Raw genomic sequence first — 21,634 nt, 5'->3', positions numbered from 1 at the left:
TTTTTCATCAGAATGCTCCATTAGATTTGTCATCACAAGTCTCCATGGTCATCTCCTCACAATGCTCCAAGACCTTGTCATCACCATGCTCCATTCCCTTGTCATCACAATGCTCCATGACCCCTGTCATCACAATACTCCATGAACATTTTCAGCCCAATTCTCTATGACCTTCTCATCACAATGCTCCATGACTAATATCATCACAATGCTCCATGACCACTGTCATCACAACACTCCATGACACCTGACAACATAATGATCAGGGACTCTTGTCACCACAGTGCTCCATGACACCTGTCATCACAATGCTCCATTCCTTTGTCAGCAAAATGCTAAATGGCCTTGTCATTACAATGCGCTAGGCGCTTGTCATCACAATACTCCATTACTGTTGTCATCACAATTTCCCATGAACCTTGGGATCACATTGCTGCATGCCCTTGTCATCAAAATGCTCCATGCTCCTTGAAATCAAAATGATCCATGACCTCTGTCATCACAATGCTCAAAACCCTTGTGATCACAATGTTCCATAACACTTGTCCTCACAACGCTCCATGATGCCTGTCATCACAATACTCCATGCCCTTTTCATCACAATGTTCCATGACCATTGTCATCACAATTCTCAATACACTTGTCATCACAATGCTCCCTGACACTTGTCGTCAGCATGCTCCTTGAAACCTGTCACCAAAAGGCTACACGCCTTTTTCATCACAAAGCCCCATGCCGTTTTCATCCCAATGCTCCATGCCATTGTCATCAAAATATTCCACAAGCTTGTCATCAGAAAGCTCCATGACCCTTGTCATCACAATGCTCCATGCACTTGTCAGAACAATGCTCCCTGACCCTTGTCATCACAATGCTCCAAGCCATTGTCATTCACAATGCTCCATTACCTTTGTCATCAGAATCCTCCATGACACTTGGCATCACAATGCTCCATGACATTGCCATCACAATGGGCCATTACATATGTCATCACAATGCTCCCTGACACCTATCTTCACAATACTGCATGACCTTTGTCATCACAAAGCTCCATGACCCTTGGCATCACAATGCTCCATGTCATTGTCATCACAATGCTCCATGAACCCTCTCATCACATTGCTCCATGCCCTTGTCATCACAAAGCTCCATGGCACTTGTCATCACAATGCTCGATGCCCTTCTCATCACAATGCTCCATGCCCTTGTCATTACAATCCTCCATGACCCATGTATCACAGTGTACCGTGCCCTTGTCATCACAATGCGCCATGCCCACTCTCATCACAATAATCCATGAAATATTTCAGACCAGTGCTCAATGCACTTCTCATCACAATGCTCCATTACCTCTGTCATAACAAGCTCCATGACCCCTGCCATCACAATGTTCCACGGCCTTGTCATCACAAGGCTCCAGGACCCTTGTCAGCACAATGCTCCAAGACCCATGTAATCACAATGCTCCATGCCCTTGTCATCACAAAGCTCCATGACGCATGTCATCACAATGTTCCATGGCCTTCGCCTCACAATGCTCCATGCCCTTGTCATCACAATGCTTCAAGACCCCCGTAATCACAATGCTCCATGCCCCTTTTCATAAGAATGCTCCATTAGACTTGTCATCACAAGTCTCCATGGTCATCTCATCACAATGCTCCAAGACCTTGTCATCAACATGCTCCATTCCCTTGTCATCACAATGCTGTCTGACCCCTGTCATCACAATACTCCATGCACATTTTCAGCCCAATGCTCCATGACCCTTGGCATCACAATGCTCCATGTCTTTGTCATCACAATGCTCCATGAACCCTCTCATCACATTGCTCCATGTCCTTGTCATCACAAAGCTCCATGACACTTGTCATCACAATGCTCGATGCCATTCTCATCACAATGCTCCATGACCTTGTCATTATAATCCTCCATGACCCATGTATCACAGTGTACCGTGCCCTTGTCATGACAAACCGCCATGCCCACTCTCATCACAGTAATCCATGAAACATTTCAGATCAATGCTCAATGCCCTTCTCATCACAATGCTCCGTTACCTCTGTCGTAACAATGCTCCATGACACCTGCCATCATAATATTCCACGGCCTTGTCATCACAAGGCTCCATGACCCTTGTCATCACAATGCTCCAAGATCCATGTAATCACAATGCTCCATGCCCTTGTCATCACAAAGCTCCATGACGCATGTCATCAGAATGTTCCTTGGTCTTCTCAAAATGCTCCATGCCCTTGTCATCACAATGCTCGAAGACTCCAGTAATCACAATGTTCCATTCCCTTTTTCATCAGAATGCTCCATTAGATTTGTCATCACAAGTCTCCATGGTCATCTCATCACAATGCTCCAAGACCTTGTCATCAACATGCTCCATTCCCTTGTCATCACAATGCTCTATGACCCCTGTCATCACAATACTCCATGCACATTTTCAGCCCAATGCTCCATGACCCTTGGCATCACAATGCTCCATGTCTTTGTCATCACAATGCTCCATGAACCCTCTCATCACATTGCTCCATGTCCTTGTCATCACAAAGCTCCATGACACTTGTCATCACAATGCTCGATGCCATTCTCATCACAATGCTCCATGACCTTGTCATTATAATCCTCCATGACCCATGTATCACAGTGTACCGTGCCCTTGTCATGACAAACCGCCATGCCCACTCTCATCACAGTAATCCATGAAACATTTCAGATCAATGCTCAATGCCCTTCTCATCACAATGCTCCGTTACCTCTGTCGTAACAATGCTCCATGACACCTGCCATCATAATATTCCACGGCCTTGTCATCACAAGGCTCCATGACCCTTGTCATCACAATGCTCCAAGATCCATGTAATCACAATGCTCCATGCCCTTGTCATCACAAAGCTCCATGACGCATGTCATCAGAATGTTCCTTGGTCTTCTCAAAATGCTCCATGCCCTTGTCATCACAATGCTCGAAGACTCCAGTAATCACAATGTTCCATTCCCTTTTTCTTCAGAATGCTCCATTAGATTTGTCATCACAAGTCTCCATGGTCATCTCCTCACAATGCTCCAAGACCTTGTCATCACCATGCTCCATTCCCTTGTCATCACAATGCTCCATGACCCCTGTCATCACAATACTCCATGAACATTTTCAGCCCAATTCTCTATGACCTTCTCATCACAATGCTCCATGACCAATATCATCACAATGCTCCATGACCACTGTCATCACAACACTCCATGACACCTGACAACATAATGATCCGGGACTCTTGTCATCACAATGCTCCAAGACCCCTGTAATCACAATGCTCCATGACCCCTGTCATCACAATACTCCATGAACATTTTCAGCCCAATGCTCCATGACCATTGTCATCACAATGATCCATGCCCTTGTCATCCCAATGTTCCATGACACTTGTTTTCACAAGGCTCTGTGACGCTTGTCACCACAGTGCTCCATGACAACTGTCATCACAATGCTCCATTCCTTTGTCAGCAAAATGCTAAATGGCCTTGTCATTACAATGCGCTAGGCGCTTGTCATCACAATACTCCATTACTGTTGTCATCACAATTTCCCATGAACCTTGGGATCACATTGCTTCATGCCCTTGTCATCACAATGCTCCATGCTCCTTGAAATCAAAATGATCCATGACCTCTCTCATCACAATGCTCAAAACCCTTGTGATCACAATGTTCCATAACACTTGTCCTCACAACGCTCCATGATGCCTGTCATCACAATACTCCATGCCCTTTTCATCACAATGTTCCATGACCATTGTCATCACAATTCTCAATACACTTGTCATCACAATGCTCCCTGACACTTGTCGTCAGCATGCTCCTTGAAACCTGTCACCAAAAGGCTACACGCCTTTTTCATCAAAAAGCCCCATGCCGTTTTCATCCCAATGCTCCATGTCATTGTCATCAAAATATTCCACAAGCTTGTCATCAGAAAGCTCCATGACCCTTGTCATCACAATGCTCCATGCACTTGTCAGAACAATGCTCCCTGACCCTTGTCATCACAATGCTCCAAGCCATTGTCATTCACAATGCTCCATTACCTTTGTCATCAGAATCCTCCATGACACTTGGCATCACAATGCTCCATGACATTGCCATCACAATGGGCCATTACATATGTCATCACAATGCTCCCTGACACCTATCTTCACAATACTGCATGACCTTTGTCATCACAAAGCTCCATGACCCTTGGCATCACAATGCTCCATGTCATTGTCATCACAATGCTCCATGAACCCTCTCATCACATTGCTCCATGCCCTTGTCATCACAAAGCTCCATGGCACTTGTCATCACAATGCTCGATGCCCTTCTCATCACAATGCTCCATGCCCTTGTCATTACAATCCTCCATGACCCATGTATCACAGTGTACCGTGCCCTTGTCATCACAATGCGCCATGCCCACTCTCATCACAATAATCCATGAAATATTTCAGACCAATGCTCAATGCACTTCTCATCACAATGCTCCATTACCTCTGTCATAACAAGCTCCATGACCCCTGCCATCACAATGTTCCACGGCCTTGTCATCACAAGGCTCCAGGACCCTTGTCAGCACAATGCTCCAAGACCCATGTAATCACAATGCTCCATGCCCTTGTCATCACAAAGCTCCATGACGCATGTCATCACAATGTTCCATGGCCTTCGCCTCACAATGCTCCATGCCCTTGTCATCACAATGCTTCAAGACCCCCGTAATCACAATGCTCCATGCCCCTTTTCATAAGAATGCTCCATTAGACTTGTCATCACAAGTCTCCATGGTCATCTCATCACAATGCTCCAAGACCTTGTCATCAACATGCTCCATTCCCTTGTCATCACAATGCTCCATGACCCCTGTCATCACAATACTCCATGCACATTTTTAGCCCAATGCTCCATGACCCTTGTCATCACAATGATCCATGCCCTTGTCATCACAAAGCTCCATGCACTTGTCAGCACAATGCTCCCTGATCCTTGTCATCACAATGCTCCAAACCATTGTCACCACAATGCTCCATTACCTTTGTCATCAGAATCCTCCATGACACTTGGCATCACAATGCTCCATGCCATTGTCATCACAATGCTCCATGACCCCTGTCATCACAATGCTCCGTGACTACAGTCATCACAATGCTTCATAACGTTTGTCATCGCAACAATCCATGCCCGCGTCATCACAAGGCTCTGTGACCTTTGTAACCACAATGCTCCGTGACCCTTGTCATCACAATGCTCCATGCCTTTGTCAGAACAATGCTCCATGACCCTTGTCATCAAATTGTGCCATGCGCTTTTCACCACAATGATCCACAACCTTGTCATCGCTATGCTCCATAAACCTTGTAATCACAATGCTCCATGCACTTCTCATCCAAATACTCTCTCACATGAGATATCACAATGTTCCATCACTAGTCATCACAATCCTCCCTCACCCCTGTTATCACAATGTTCCATGACCCCTGTCATCACAATGCTACATCCCCTTATCAGCACAATGTTCCATGACCCCTGACATCACAATGTTCCATAACCCCTGTCATCAAAATGCTCCATGACCCTTTTCATCCCAAAGCTCCATGACCCCTGGCATCACAATGTTCTATAACCCCTGGCATCAAAATGTTCCATTACACTTTTCATCAAATTGCTGCATGACCCTGTCATCAAAATGCTCCCTGCCCTTCTCATCACAATGCACCACACACTTGTCATCAAAATGCTCCATGACCTTTGTCATCACAAAGCTCCATGACCCTTGGCATCACAATGCTCCATGTCATTGTCATCACAATGCTCCATGAACCCTCTCATCACATTGCTCCATGTCCTTGTCATCACAAAGCTCCATGACACTTGTCATCACAATGCTCGATGCCATTCTCATCACAATGCTCCATGACCTTGTCATTGCAATCCTCAATGACCCATGTATCACAGTGTACCGTGCACTTGTCATGACAAACCGCCATGCCCACTCTCATCACAGTAATCCATGAAACATTTCAGATCAATGCTCAATGCCCTTCTCATCACAATGCTCCGTTACCTCTGTCGTAACAATGCTCCATGACACCTGCCATCATAATATTCCACGGACTTGTCATCACAAGGCTCCATGACCCTTGTCAGCACAATGCTCCAAGTTCCATGTAATCACAATGCTCCATGCCCTTGTCATCACAAAGCTCCATGACGCATGTCATCAGAATGTTCCATGGTTTTCTCCTCACTATGCTCCATGCCCTTGTCATCACAATGCTCGAAGACTCCAGTAATCACAATGTTCCATTCCCTTTTTCATCAGAATGCTCCATTAGATTTGTCATCACAAGTCTCCATGGTCATCTCCTCACAATGCTCCAAGACCTTGTCATCACCATGCTCCATTCCCTTGTCATCACAATGCTCCATGACCCCTGTCATCACAATACTCCATGAACATTTTCAGCCCAATTCTCTATGACCTTCTCATCACAATGCTCCATGACCAATATCATCACAATGCTCCATGACCACTGTCATCACAACACTCCATGACACCTGACAACACAATGATCCGGGACTCTTGTCATCACAATGCTCCAAGACCCCTGTAATCACAATGCACCATGACCCCTGTCATCACAATACTCCATGAACATTTTCAGCCCAATGCTCCATGACCCTTGTCATCACAATGATCCATGCCCATGTTATCCCAATGTTCCATGACCCATGTATTCACAATGCTCCATGACGCTTGTCATCACAGTGCTCCATGACACCTGTCATCACAATGCTCCATGACCACTGTCATCACAACACTCCATGACACCTGACAACATAATGATCCGGGACTCTTGTCACCACAGTGCTCCATGACACCTGTCATCACAATGCTCCATTCCTTTGTCAGCAAAATGCTAAATGGCCTTGTCATTACAATGCGCTAGGCGCTTGTCATCACAATACTCCATTACTGTTGTCATCACAATTTCCCATGAACCTTGGGATCACATTGCTGCATGCCCTTGTCATCAAAATGCTCCATGCTCCTTGAAATCAAAATGATCCATGACCTCTGTCATCACAATGCTCAAAACCCTTGTGATCACAATGTTCCATAACACTTGTCCTCACAACGCTCCATGATGCCTGTCATCACAATACTCCATGCCCTTTTCATCACAATGTTCCATGACCATTGTCATCACAATTCTCAATACACTTGTCATCACAATGCTCCCTGACACTTGTCTTCAGCATGCTCCTTGAAACCTGTCACCAAAAGGCTACACGCCTTTTTCATCACAAAGCCCCATGCCGTTTTCATCCCAATGCTCCATGCCATTGTCATCAAAATATTCCACAAGCTTGTCATCAGAAAGCTCCATGACCCTTGTCATCACAATGCTCCATGCACTTGTCAGAACAATGCTCCCTGACCCTTGTCATCACAATGCTCCAAGCCATTGTCATTCACAATGCTCCATTACCTTTGTCATCAGAATCCTCCATGACACTTGGCATCACAATGCTCCATGACATTGCCATCACAATGGGCCATTACATATGTCATCACAATGCTCCCTGACACCTATCTTCACAATACTGCATGACCTTTGTCATCACAAAGCTCCATGACCCTTGGCATCACAATGCTCCATGTCATTGTCATCACAATGCTCCATGAACCCTCTCATCACATTGCTCCATGCCCTTGTCATCACAAAGCTCCATGGCACTTGTCATCACAATGCTCGATGCCCTTCTCATCACAATGCTCCATGCCCTTGTCATTACAATCCTCCATGACCCATGTATCACAGTGTACCGTGCCCTTGTCATCACAATGCGCCATGCCCACTCTCATCACAATAATCCATGAAATATTTCAGACCAATGCTCAATGCACTTCTCATCAAAATGCTCCATTACCTCTGTCATAACAAGCTCCATGACCCCTGCCATCACAATGTTCCACGGCCTTGTCATCACAAGGCTCCAGGACCCTTGTCAGCACAATGCTCCAAGACCCATGTAATCACAATGCTCCATGCCCTTGTCATCACAAAGCTCCATGACGCATGTCATCACAATGTTCCATGGCCTTCGCCTCACAATGCTCCATGCCCTTGTCATCACAATGCTTCAAGACCCCCGTAATCACAATGCTCCATGCCCCTTTTCATAAGAATGCTCCTTTAGACTTCTCATCACAAGTCTCCATGGTCATCTCATCACAATGCTCCAAGACCTTGTCATCAACATGCTCCATTCACTTGTCATCACAATGCTCCATGACCCCTGTCATCACAATACTCCATGCACATTTTCAGCCCAATGCTCCATGACCCTTGTCATCACAATGATCCATGCCCTTGTCATCACAATGCTCCATGCACTTGTCAGCACAATGCTCCCTGATCCTTGTCATCACAATGCTCCAAACCATTGTCACCACAATGCTCCATTACCTTTGTCATCAGAATCCTCCATGACACTTGGCATCACAATGCTCCATGCCATTGTCATCACAATGCTCCATGACCCCTGTCATCACAATGCTCCGTGACTACAGTCATCACAATGCTTCATAACGTTTGTCATCACAACAATCCATGCCCGCGTCATCACAAGGCTCTGTGACCTTTGTAACCACAATGCTCCGTGACCCTTGTCATCACAATGCTCCATGCCTTTGTCAGAACAATGCTCCATGACCCTTGTCATCAAATTGTGCCATGCGCTTTTCACCACAATGATCCACAACCTTGTCATCGCTATGCTCCATAAACCTTGTAATCACAATGCTCCATGCACTTCTCATCCAAATACTCTCTCACATGAGATATCACAATGTTCCATCACTAGTCATCACAATCCTCCCTCACCCCTGTTATCACAATGTTCCATGACCCCTGTCATCACAATGCTACATCCCCTTATCAGCACAATGTTCCATGACCCCTGACATCACAATGTTCCATAACCCCTGTCATCAAAATGCTCCATGACCCTTTTCATCCCAAAGCTCCATGACCCCTGGCATCACAATGTTCTATAACCCCTGGCATCAAAATGTTCCATTACACTTTTCATCAAATTGCTGCATGACCCTGTCATCAAAATGCTCCCTGCCCTTCTCATCACAATGCACCACACACTTGTCATCAAAATGCTCCATGACCTTTGTCATCAGAATCCTCCATGACACTTGGCATCACAATGCTCCATGCCATTGTCATCACAATGCTCCATGACCCCTGTCATCACAATGCTCCGTGACTACAGTCATCACAATGCTTCATAACGTTTGTCATCACAACAATCCATGCCCGCGTCATCACAAGGCTCTGTGACCTTTGTAACCACAATGCTCCGTGACCCTTGTCATCACAATGCTCCATGCCTTTGTCAGAACAATGCTCCATGACCCTTGTCATCAAATTGTGCCATGCGCTTTTCACCACAATGATCCACAACCTTGTCATCGCTATGCTCCATAAACCTTGTAATCACAATGCTCCATGCACTTCTCATCCAAATACTCTCTCACATGAGATATCACAATGTTCCATCACTAGTCATCACAATCCTCCCTCACCCCTGTTATCACAATGTTCCATGACCCCTGTCATCACAATGCTACATCCCCTTATCAGCACAATGTTCCATGACCCCTGACATCACAATGTTCCATAACCCCTGTCATCAAAATGCTCCATGACCCTTTTCATCCCAAAGCTCCATGACCCCTGGCATCACAATGTTCTATAACCCCTGGCATCAAAATGTTCCATTACACTTTTCATCAAATTGCTGCATGACCCTGTCATCAAAATGCTCCCTGCCCTTCTCATCACAATGCACCACACACTTGTCATCAAAATGCTCCATGACCTTTGTCATCACAAAGCTCCATGACCCTTGGCATCACAATGCTCCATGTCATTGTCATCACAATGCTCCATGAACCCTCTCATCACACTGCTCCATGTCCTTGTCATCACAAAGCTCCATGACACTTGTCATCACAATGCTCGATGCCATTCTCATCACAATGCTCCATGACATTGTCATTACAATCCTCCATGACCCATGTATCACAGTGTACCGTGCCCTTGTCATGACAAACCGCCATGCCCACTCTCATCACAGTAATCCATGAAACATTTCAGATCAATGCTCAATGCCCTTCTCATCACAATGCTCCGTTACCTCTGTCGTAACAATGCTCCATGACACCTGCCATCATAATATTCCACGGCCTTGTCATCACAAGGCTCCATGACCCTTGTCATCACAATGCTCCAAGTTCCATGTAATCACAATGCTCCATGCCCTTGTCATCACAAAGCTCCATGACGCATGTCATCAGAATGTTCCATGGTCTTCTCAAAATGCTCCATGCCCTTGTCATCACAATGCTCGAAGACTCCAGTAATCACAATGTTCCATTCCCTTTTTCATCAGAATGCTCCATTAGATTTGTCATCACAAGTCTCCATGGTCATCTCCTCACAATGCTCCAAGACCTTGTCATCACCATGCTCCATTCCCTTGTCATCACAATGCTCCATGACACCTGTCATCACAATGCTCCATTCCTTTGTCAGCAAAATGCTAAATGGCCTTGTCATTACAATGCGCTAGGCACTTGTCATCACAATACTCCATTACTGTTGTCATCACAATTTCCCATGAACCTTGGGATCACATTGCTGCATGCCCTTGTCATCAAAATGCTCCATGCTCCTTGAAATCAAAATGATCCATGACCTCTGTCATCACAATGCTCAAAACCCTTGTGATCACAATGTTCCATAACACTTGTCCTCACAACGCTCCATGATGCCTGTCATCACAATACTCCATGCCCTTTTCATCACAATGTTCCATGACCATTGTCATCACAATTCTCAATACACTTGTCATCACAATGCTCCCTGACACTTGTCGTCAGCATGCTCCTTGAAACCTGTCACCAAAAGGCTACACGCCTTTTTCATCACAAAGCCCCATGCCGTTTTCATCCCAATGCTCCATGCCATTGTCATCAAAATATTCCACAAGCTTGTCATCAGAAAGCTCCATGACCCTTGTCATCACAATGCTCCATGCACTTGTCAGAACAATGCTCCCTGACCCTTGTCATCACAATGCTCCAAGCCATTGTCATTCACAATGCTCCATTACCTTTGTCATCAGAATCCTCCATGACACTTGGCATCACAATGCTCCATGACATTGCCATCACAATGGGCCATTACATATGTCATCACAATGCTCCCTGACACCTATCTTCACAATACTGCATGACCTTTGTCATCACAAAGCTCCATGACCCTTGGCATCACAATGCTCCATGTCATTGTCATCACAATGCTCCATGAACCCTCGCATCACATTGCTCCATGCCCTTGTCATCACAAAGCTCCATGGCACTTGTCATCACAATGCTCGATGCCCTTCTCATCACAATGCTCCATGCCCTTGTCATTACAATCCTCCATGACCCATGTATCACAGTGTACCGTGCCCTTGTCATCACAATGCGCCATGCCCACTCTCATCACAATAATCCATGAAATATTTCAGACCAATGCTCAATGCACTTCTCATCACAATGCTCCATTACCTCTGTCATAACAAGCTCCATGACCCCTGCCATCACAATGTTCCACGGCCTTGTCATCACAAGGCTCCAGGACCCTTGTCAGCACAATGTTCCAAGACCCATGTAATCACAATGCTCCATGCCTTTGTCATCACAAAGCTCCATGACGCATGTCATCACAATGTTCCATGGCCTTCGCCTCACAATGCTCCATGCCCTTGTCATCACAATGCTTCAAGACCCCCGTAATCACAATGCTCCATGCCCCTTTTCATAAGAATGCTCCTTTAGACTTGTCATCACAAGTCTCCATGGTCATCTCATCGCAATGCTCCCTGACACTTGTCATCAGAATGCTCCTTGAACCCTGTCACGAAAAGGCTCCATGCCTTTTTCATCACAAAGCCCCATGCCCTTTTCATCCCACTGCTCCATGCCATTGTCATCAATATACTACACAAGCTTGTCATCAGAATGCTCCATGACCCTTGTCATCACAATTATCCATGCACTTGTCAGCACAATGCTCCCTGACACTTGTCATCACAATGCTCCAAGCCATTGTCATCACAATGCTCCATTACCTTTGTGATCAGAATCCTCAATGGAAGTTTGCATCACAATGCTCCATGCCATTGTCATCACAATGGGCCATTACATATGTCATCACAATGCTCCCTGACACCTCTCTTTACAATACTGCATTACCTGGTCATCACAATGCTCCCTGCCGTTCTCATCACAATGCACCACACCCTTGTCATCAAAATGCTCCATGACCTTTGTCATCACAAAGCTCCATGACCCTTGGCATCACAATGCTCCATGTCATTGTCATCACAATGCTCCATGAACCCTCGCATCACATTGCTCCATGCCCTTGTCATCACAAAGCTCCATGGCACTTGTCATCACAATGCTCGATGCCCTTCTCATCACAATGCTCCATGCCCTTGTCATTACAATCCTCCATGACCCATGTATCACAGTGTACCGTGCCCTTGTCATCACAATGCGCCATGCCCACTCTCATCACAATAATCCATGAAATATTTCAGACCAATGCTCAATGCACTTCCCATCACAATGCTCCATTACCTCTGTCATAACAAGCTCCATGACCCCTGCCATCACAATGTTCCACGGCCTTGTCATCACAAGGCTCCAGGACCCTTGTCAGCACAATGCTCCAAGACCCATGTAATCACAATGCTCCATGCCCTTGTCATCACAAAGCTCCATGACGCATGTCATCACAATGTTCCATGGCCTTCGCCTCACAATGCTCCATGCCCTTGTCATCACAATGCTTCAAGACCCCCGTAATCACAGTGCTCCATGCCCCTTTTCATAAGAATGCTCCATTCCCTTGTCATCACAATGCTCCATGACCCCTGTCATCACAATACTCCATGCACATTTTCAGCCCAATGCTCCATGACCCTTGTCATCACAATGATCCATGCCCTTGTCATCACAATGCTCCATGCACTTGTCAGCACAATGCTCCCTGATCCTTGTCATCACAATGCTCCAAACCATTGTCACCACAATGCTCCATTACCTTTGTCATCAGAATCCTCCATGACACTTGGCATCACAATGCTCCATGCCATTGTCATCACAATGCTCCATGACCCCTGTCATCACAATGCTCCGTGACTACAGTCATCACAATGCTTCATAACGTTTGTCATCAAAACAATCCATGCCCGCGTCATCACAAGGCTCTGTGACCTTTGTAACCACAATGCTCCGTGACCCTTGTCATCACAATGCTCCATGCCTTTGTCAGAACAATGCTCCATGACCCTTGTCATCAAATTGTGCCATGCGCTTTTCACCACAATGATCCACAACCTTGTCATCGCTATGCTCCATAAACCTTGTAATCACAAGCCCCATGCACTTCTCATCCAAATACTCTCTCACATGAGATATCACAATGTTCCATCACTAGTCATCACAATCCTCCCTCACCCCTGTTATCACAATGTTCCATGACCCCTGTCATCACAATGCTACATCCCCTTATCAGCACAATGTTCCATGACCCCTGACATCACAATGTTCCATAACCCCTGTCATCAAAATGCTCCATGACCCTTTTCATCCCAAAGCTCCATGACCCCTGGCATCACAATGTTCTATAACCCCTGGCATCAAAATGTTCCATTACACTTTTCATCAAATTGCTGCATGACCCTGTCATCAAAATGCTCCCTGCCCTTCTCATCACAATGCACCACACACTTGTCATCAAAATGCTCCATGACCTTTGTCATCACAAAGCTCCATGACCCTTGGCATCACAATGCTCCATGTCATTGTCATCACAATGCTCCATGAACCCTCTCATCACACTGCTCCATGTCCTTGTCATCACAAAGCTCCATGACACTTGTCATCACAATGCTCGATGCCATTCTCATCACAATGCTCCATGACATTGTCATTACAATCCTCCATGACCCATGTATCACAGTGTACTGTGCCCTTTTCATGACAAACCGCCATGCCCACTCTCATCACAGTAATCCATGAAACATTTCAGATCAATGCTCAATGCCCTTCTCATCACAATGCTCCGTTACCTCTGTCGTAACAATGCTTCATGACACCTGCCATCATAATATTCCACGGCCTTGTCATCAGAAGGCTCCATGACCCTTGTCATCACAATGCTCCAAGTTCCATGTAATCACAATGCTCCATGCCCTTGTCATCACAAAGCTCCATGACGCATGTCATCAGAATGTTCCATGGTCTTCTCAAAATGCTCCATGCCCTTGTCATCACAATGCTCGAAGACTCCAGTAATCACAATGTTCCATTCCCTTTTTCATCAGAATGCTCCATTAGATTTGTCATCACAAGTCTCCATGGTCATCTCCTCACAATGCTCCAAGACCTTGTCATCACCATGCTCCATTCCCTTGTCATCACAATGCTCCATGACCCCTGTCATCACAATACTCCATGAACATTTTCAGCCCAATTCTCTATGACCTTATCATCACAATGCTCCATGACCAATATCATCACAATGCTCCATGACCACTGTCATCACAACACTCCATGACACCTGACAACATAATGATCCGGGACTCTTGTCACCACAGTGCTCCATGACACCTGTCATCAGAATGCTCCATTCCTTTGTCAGCAAAATGCTAAATGGCCTTGTCATTACAATGCGCTAGGCGCTTGTCATCACAATACTCCATTACTGTTGTCATCACAATTTCCCATGAACCTTGGGATCACATTGCTGCATGCCCTTGTCATCAAAATGCTCCATGCTCCTTGAAATCAAAATGATCCATGACCTCTGTCATCACAATGCTCCAAACCCTTGTGATCACAATGTTCCATAACACTTGTCCTCACAACGCTCCATGATGCCTGTCATCACAATACTCCATGCCCTTTTCATCACAATGTTCCATGACCATTGTCATCACAATTCTCAATACACTTGTCATCACAATGCTCCCTGACACTTGTCTTCAGCATGCTCCTTGAAACCTGTCACCAAAAGGCTACACGCCTTTTTCATCACAAAGCCCCATGCCGTTTTCATCCCAATGCTCCATGCCATTGTCATCAAAATATTCCACAAGCTTGTCATCAGAAAGCTCCATGACCCTTGTCATCACAATGCTCCATGCACTTGTCAGAACAATGCTCCCTGACCCTTGTCATCACAATGCTCCAAGCCATTGTCATTCACAATGCTCCATTACCTTTGTCATCAGAATCCTCCATGACACTTGGCATCACAATGCTCCATGACATTGCCATCACAATGGGCCATTACATATGTCATCACAATGCTCCCTGACACCTATCTTCACAATACTGCATGACCTTTGTCATCACAAAGCTCCATGACCCTTGGCATCACAATGCTCCATGTCATTGTCATCACAATGCTCCATGAACCCTCTCATCACATTGCTCCATGCCCTTGTCATCACAAAGCTCCATGGCACTTGTCATCACAATGCTCGATGCCCTTCTCATCACAATGCTCCATGCCCTTGTCATTACAATCCTCCATGACCCATGTATCACAGTGTACCGTGCCCTTGTCATCACAATGCGCCATGCCCACTCTCATCACAATAATCCATGAAATATTTCAGACCAATGCTCAATGCACTTCTCATCACAATGCTCCATTACCTCTGTCATAACAAGCTCCATGACCCCTGCCATCACAATGTTCCACGGCCTTGTCATCACAAGGCTCCAGGACCCTTGTCAGCACAATGCTCCAAGACCCATGTAATCACAATGCTCCATGCCCTTGTCATCACAAAGCTCCATGACGCATGTCATCACAATGTTCCATGGCCTTCGCCTCACAATGCTCCATGCCCTTGTCATCACAATGCTTCAAGACCCCCGTAATCACAATGCTCCATGCCCCTTTTCATAAGAATGCTCCTTTAGACTTCTCATCACAAGTCTCCATGGTCATCTCATCACAATGCTCCAAGACCTTGTCATCAACATGCTCCATTCACTTGTCATCACAATGCTCCATGACCCCTGTCATCACAATACTCCATGCACATTTTCAGCCCAATGCTCCATGACCCTTGTCATCACAATGATCCATGCCCTTGTCATCACAATGCTCCATGCACTTGTCAGCACAATGCTCCCTGATCCTTGTCATCACAATGCTCCAAACCATTGTCACCACAATGCTCCATTACCTTTGTCATCAGAATCCTCCATGACACTTGGCATCACAATGCTCCATGCCATTGTCATCACAATGCTCCATGACCCCTGTCATCACAATGCTCCGTGACTACAGTCATCACAATGCTTCATAACGTTTGTCATCACAACAATCCATGCCCGCGTCATCACAAGGCTCTGTGACCTTTGTAACCACAATGCTCCGTGACCCTTGTCATCACAATGCTCCATGCCTTTGTCAGAACAATGCTCCATGACCCTTGTCATCAAATTGTGCCATGCGCTTTTCACCACAATGATCCACAACCTTGTCATCGCTATGCTCCATAAACCTTGTAATCACAATGCTCCATGCACTTCTCATCCAAATACTCTCTCACATGAGATATCACAATGTTCCATCACTAGTCATCACAATCCTCCCTCACCCCTGTTATCACAATGTTCCATGACCCCTGTCATCACAATGCTACATCCCCTTATCAGCACAATGTTCCATGACCCCTGACATCACAATGTTCCATAACCCCTGTCATCAAAATGCTCCATGACCCTTTTCATCCCAAAGCTCCATGACCCCTGGCATCACAATGTTCTATAACCCCTGGCATCAAAATGTTCCATTACACTTTTCATCAAATTGCTGCATGACCCTGTCATCAAAATGCTCCCTGCCCTTCTCATCACAATGCACCACACACTTGTCATCAAAATGCTCCATGACCTTTGTCATCACAAAGCTCCATGACCCTTGGCATCACAATGCTCCATGTCATTGTCATCACAATGCTCCATGAACCCTCTCATCACACTGCTCCATGTCCTTGTCATCACAAAGCTCCATGACACTTGTCATCACAATGCTCGATGCCATTCTCATCACAATGCTCCATGACATTGTCATTACAATCCTCCATGACCCATGTATCACAGTGTACCGTGCCCTTGTCATGACAAACCGCCATGCCCACTCTCATCACAGTAATCCATGAAACATTTCAGATCAATGCTCAATGCCCTTCTCATCACAATGCTCCGTTACCTCTGTCGTAACAATGCTCCATGACACCTGCCATCATAATATTCCACGGCCTTGTCATCACAAGGCTCCATGACCCTTGTCATCACAATGCTCCAAGTTCCATGTAATCACAATGCTCCATGCCCTTGTCATCACAAAGCTCCATGACGCATGTCATCAGAATGTTCCATGGTCTTCTCAAAATGCTCCATGCCCTTGTCATCACAATGCTCGAAGACTCCAGTAATCACAATGTTCCATTCCCTTTTTCATCAGAATGCTCCATTAGATTTGTCATCACAAGTCTCCATGGTCATCTCCTCACAATGCTCCAAGACCTTGTCATCACCATGCTCCATTCCCTTGTCATCACAATGCTCCATGACACCTGTCATCACAATGCTCCATTCCTTTGTCAGCAAAATGCTAAATGGCCTTGTCATTACAATGCGCTAGGCACTTGTCATCACAATACTCCATTACTGTTGTCATCACAATTTCCCATGAACCTTGGGATCACATTGCTGCATGCCCTTGTCATCAAAATGCTCCATGCTCCTTGAAATCAAAATGATCCATGACCTCTGTCATCACAATGCTCAAAACCCTTGTGATCACAATGTTCCATAACACTTGTCCTCACAACGCTCCATGATGCCTGTCATCACAATACTCCATGCCCTTTTCATCACAATGTTCCATGACCATTGTCATCACAATTCTCAATACACTTGTCATCACAATGCTCCCTGACACTTGTCGTCAGCATGCTCCTTGAAACCTGTCACCAAAAGGCTACACGCCTTTTTCATCACAAAGCCCCATGCCGTTTTCATCCCAATGCTCCATGCCATTGTCATCAAAATATTCCACAAGCTTGTCATCAGAAAGCTCCATGACCCTTGTCATCACAATGCTCCATGCACTTGTCAGAACAATGCTCCCTGACCCTTGTCATCACAATGCTCCAAGCCATTGTCATTCACAATGCTCCATTACCTTTGTCATCAGAATCCTCCATGACACTTGGCATCACAATGCTCCATGACATTGCCATCACAATGGGCCATTACATATGTCATCACAATGCTCCCTGACACCTATCTTCACAATACTGCATGACCTTTGTCATCACAAACCTCCATGACCCTTGGCATCACAATGCTCCATGTCATTGTCATCACAATGCTCCATGAACCCTCGCATCACATTGCTCCATGCCCTTGTCATCACAAAGCTCCATGGCACTTGTCATCACAATGCTCGATGCCCTTCTCATCACAATGCTCCATGCCCTTGTCATTACAATCCTCCATGACCCATGTATCACAGTGTACCGTGCCCTTGTCATCACAATGCGCCATGCCCACTCTCATCACAATAATCCATGAAATATTTCAGACCAATGCTCAATGCACTTCTCATCACAATGCTCCATTACCTCTGTCATAACAAGCTCCATGACCCCTGCCATCACAATGTTCCACGGCCTTGTCATCACAAGGCTCCAGGACCCTTGTCAGCACAATGTTCCAAGACCCATGTAATCACAATGCTCCATGCCTTTGTCATCACAAAGCTCCATGACGCATGTCATCACAATGTTCCATGGCCTTCGCCTCACAATGCTCCATGCCCTTGTCATCACAATGCTTCAAGACCCCCGTAATCACAATGCTCCATGCCCCTTTTCATAAGAATGCTCCTTTAGACTTGTCATCACAAGTCTCCATGGTCATCTCATCACAATGCTCCAAGACCTTGTCATCAACATGCTCCATTCCCTTGTCATCACAATGCTCCATGACCCCTGTCATCACAATACTCCATGCACATTTTTAGCCCAATGCTCCATGACCCTTGTCATCACAATGATCCATGCCCTTGTCATCACAATGCTCCATGCACTTGTCAGCACAATGCTCCCTGATCCTTGTCATCACAATGCTCCAAACCATTGTCACCACAATGCTCCATTACCTTTGTCATCAGAATCCTCCATGACACTTGGCATCACAATGCTCCATGCCATTGTCATCACAATGCTCCATGACCCCTGTCATCACAATGCTCCGTGACTACAGTCATCACAATGCTTCATAACGTTTGTCATCACAACAATCCATGCCCGCGTCATCACAAGGCTCTGTGACCTTTGTAACCACAATGCTCCGTGACCCTTGTCATCACAATGCTCCATGCCTTTGTCAGAACAATGCTCCATGACCCTTGTCATCAAATTGTGCCATGCGCTTTTCACCACAATGATCCACAACCTTGTCATCGCTATGCTCCATAAACCTTGTAATCACAATGCTCCATGCACTTCTCATCCAAATACTCTCTCACATGAGATATCACAATGTTCCATCACTAGTCATCACAATCCTCCCTCACCCCTGTTATCACAATGTTCCATGACCCCTGTCATCACAATGCTACATCCCCTTATCAGCACAATGTTCCATGACCCCTGACATCACAATGTTCCATAACCCCTGTCATCAAAATGCTCCATGACCCTTTTCATCCCAAAGCTCCATGACCCCTGGCATCACAATGTTCTATAATCCCTGGCATCAAAATGTTCCATTACACTTTTCATCAAATTGCTGCATGACCCTGTCATCAAAATGCTCCCTGCCCTTCTCATCACAATGCACCACACACTTGTCATCAAAATGCTCCATGACCTTTGTCATCACAAAGCTCCATGACCCTTGGCATCACAATGCTCCATGTCATTGTCATCACAATGCTCCATGAACCCTCTCATCACACTGCTCCATGTCCTTGTCATCACAAAGCTCCATGACACTTGTCATCACAATGCTCGATGCCATTCTCATCACAATGCTCCATGCTCTTGTCATTACAATCCTCCATGACCAATGTATCACAGTGTACCGTTCCCTTGTCATGACAAACCGCCATGCCCACTCTCATCACAGTAATCCATGAAACATTTCAGATCAATGCTCAATGCCCTTCTCATCACAATGCTCCGTTACCTCTGTCGTAACAATGCTCCATGACACCTGCCATCATAATATTCCACGGCCTTGTCATCACAAGGCTCCATGACCCTTGTCATCACAATGCTCCAAGTTCCATGTAATCACAATGCTCCATGCCCTTGTCATCACAAAGCTCCATGACGCATGTCATCAGAATGTTCCATGGTCTTCTCAAAATGCTGCATGCCCTTGTCATCACAATGCTCGAAGACTCCAGTAATCACAATGTTCCATTCCCTTTTTCATCAGAATGCTCCATTAGATTTGTCATCACAAGTCTCCATGGTCATCTCCTCACAATGCTCCAAGACCTTGTCATCACCATGCTCCATTCCCTTGTCATCACAATGCTCCATGACCCCTGTCATCACAATACTCCATGAACATTTTCAGCCCAATTCTCTATGACCTTCTCATCACAATGCTCCATGACCAATATCATCACAATGCTCCATGACCACTGTCATCACAACACTCCATGACACCTGACAACATAATGATCCGGGACTCTTGTCACCACAGTGTTCCATGACACCTGTCATCACAATGCTCCATTCCTTTGTCAGCAAAATGCTAAATGGCCTTGTCATTAAAATGCGCTAGGCGCTTGTCATCACAATACTCCATTACTGTTGTCATCACAATTTCCCATGAACCTTGGGATCACATTGCTGCATGCCCTTGTCATCAAAATGCTCCATGCTCCTTGAAATCAAAATGATCCATGACCTCTGTCATCACAATGCTCAAAACCCTTGTGATCACAATGTTCCATAACACTTGTCCTCACAACGCTCCATGATGCCTGTCATCACAATACTCCATGCCCTTTTCATCACAATGTTCCATGACCATTGTCATCACAATTCTCAATACACTTGTCATCACAATGCTCCCTGACACTTGTCGTCAGCATGCTCCTTGAAACCTGTCACCAAAAGGCTACACGCCTTTTTCATCACAAAGCCCCATGCCGTTTTCATCCCAATGCTCCATGCCATTGTCATCAAAATATTCCACAAGCTTGTCATCAGAAAGCTCCATGACCCTTGTCATCACAATGCTCCATGCACTTGTCAGAACAATGCTCCCTGACCCTTGTCATCACAATGCTCCAAGCCATTGTCATTCACAATGCTCCATTACCTTTGTCATCAGAATCCTCCATGACACTTGGCATCACAATGCTCCATGACATTGCCATCACAATGGGCCATTACA

This window comes from Mesoplodon densirostris, unplaced genomic scaffold (assembly GCF_025265405.1).
Source record: "Mesoplodon densirostris isolate mMesDen1 unplaced genomic scaffold, mMesDen1 primary haplotype scaffold_41, whole genome shotgun sequence".
Lineage (NCBI taxonomy): Eukaryota > Metazoa > Chordata > Mammalia > Artiodactyla > Ziphiidae > Mesoplodon > Mesoplodon densirostris.
Note: the sequence above shows the minus strand (reverse complement) of the source record.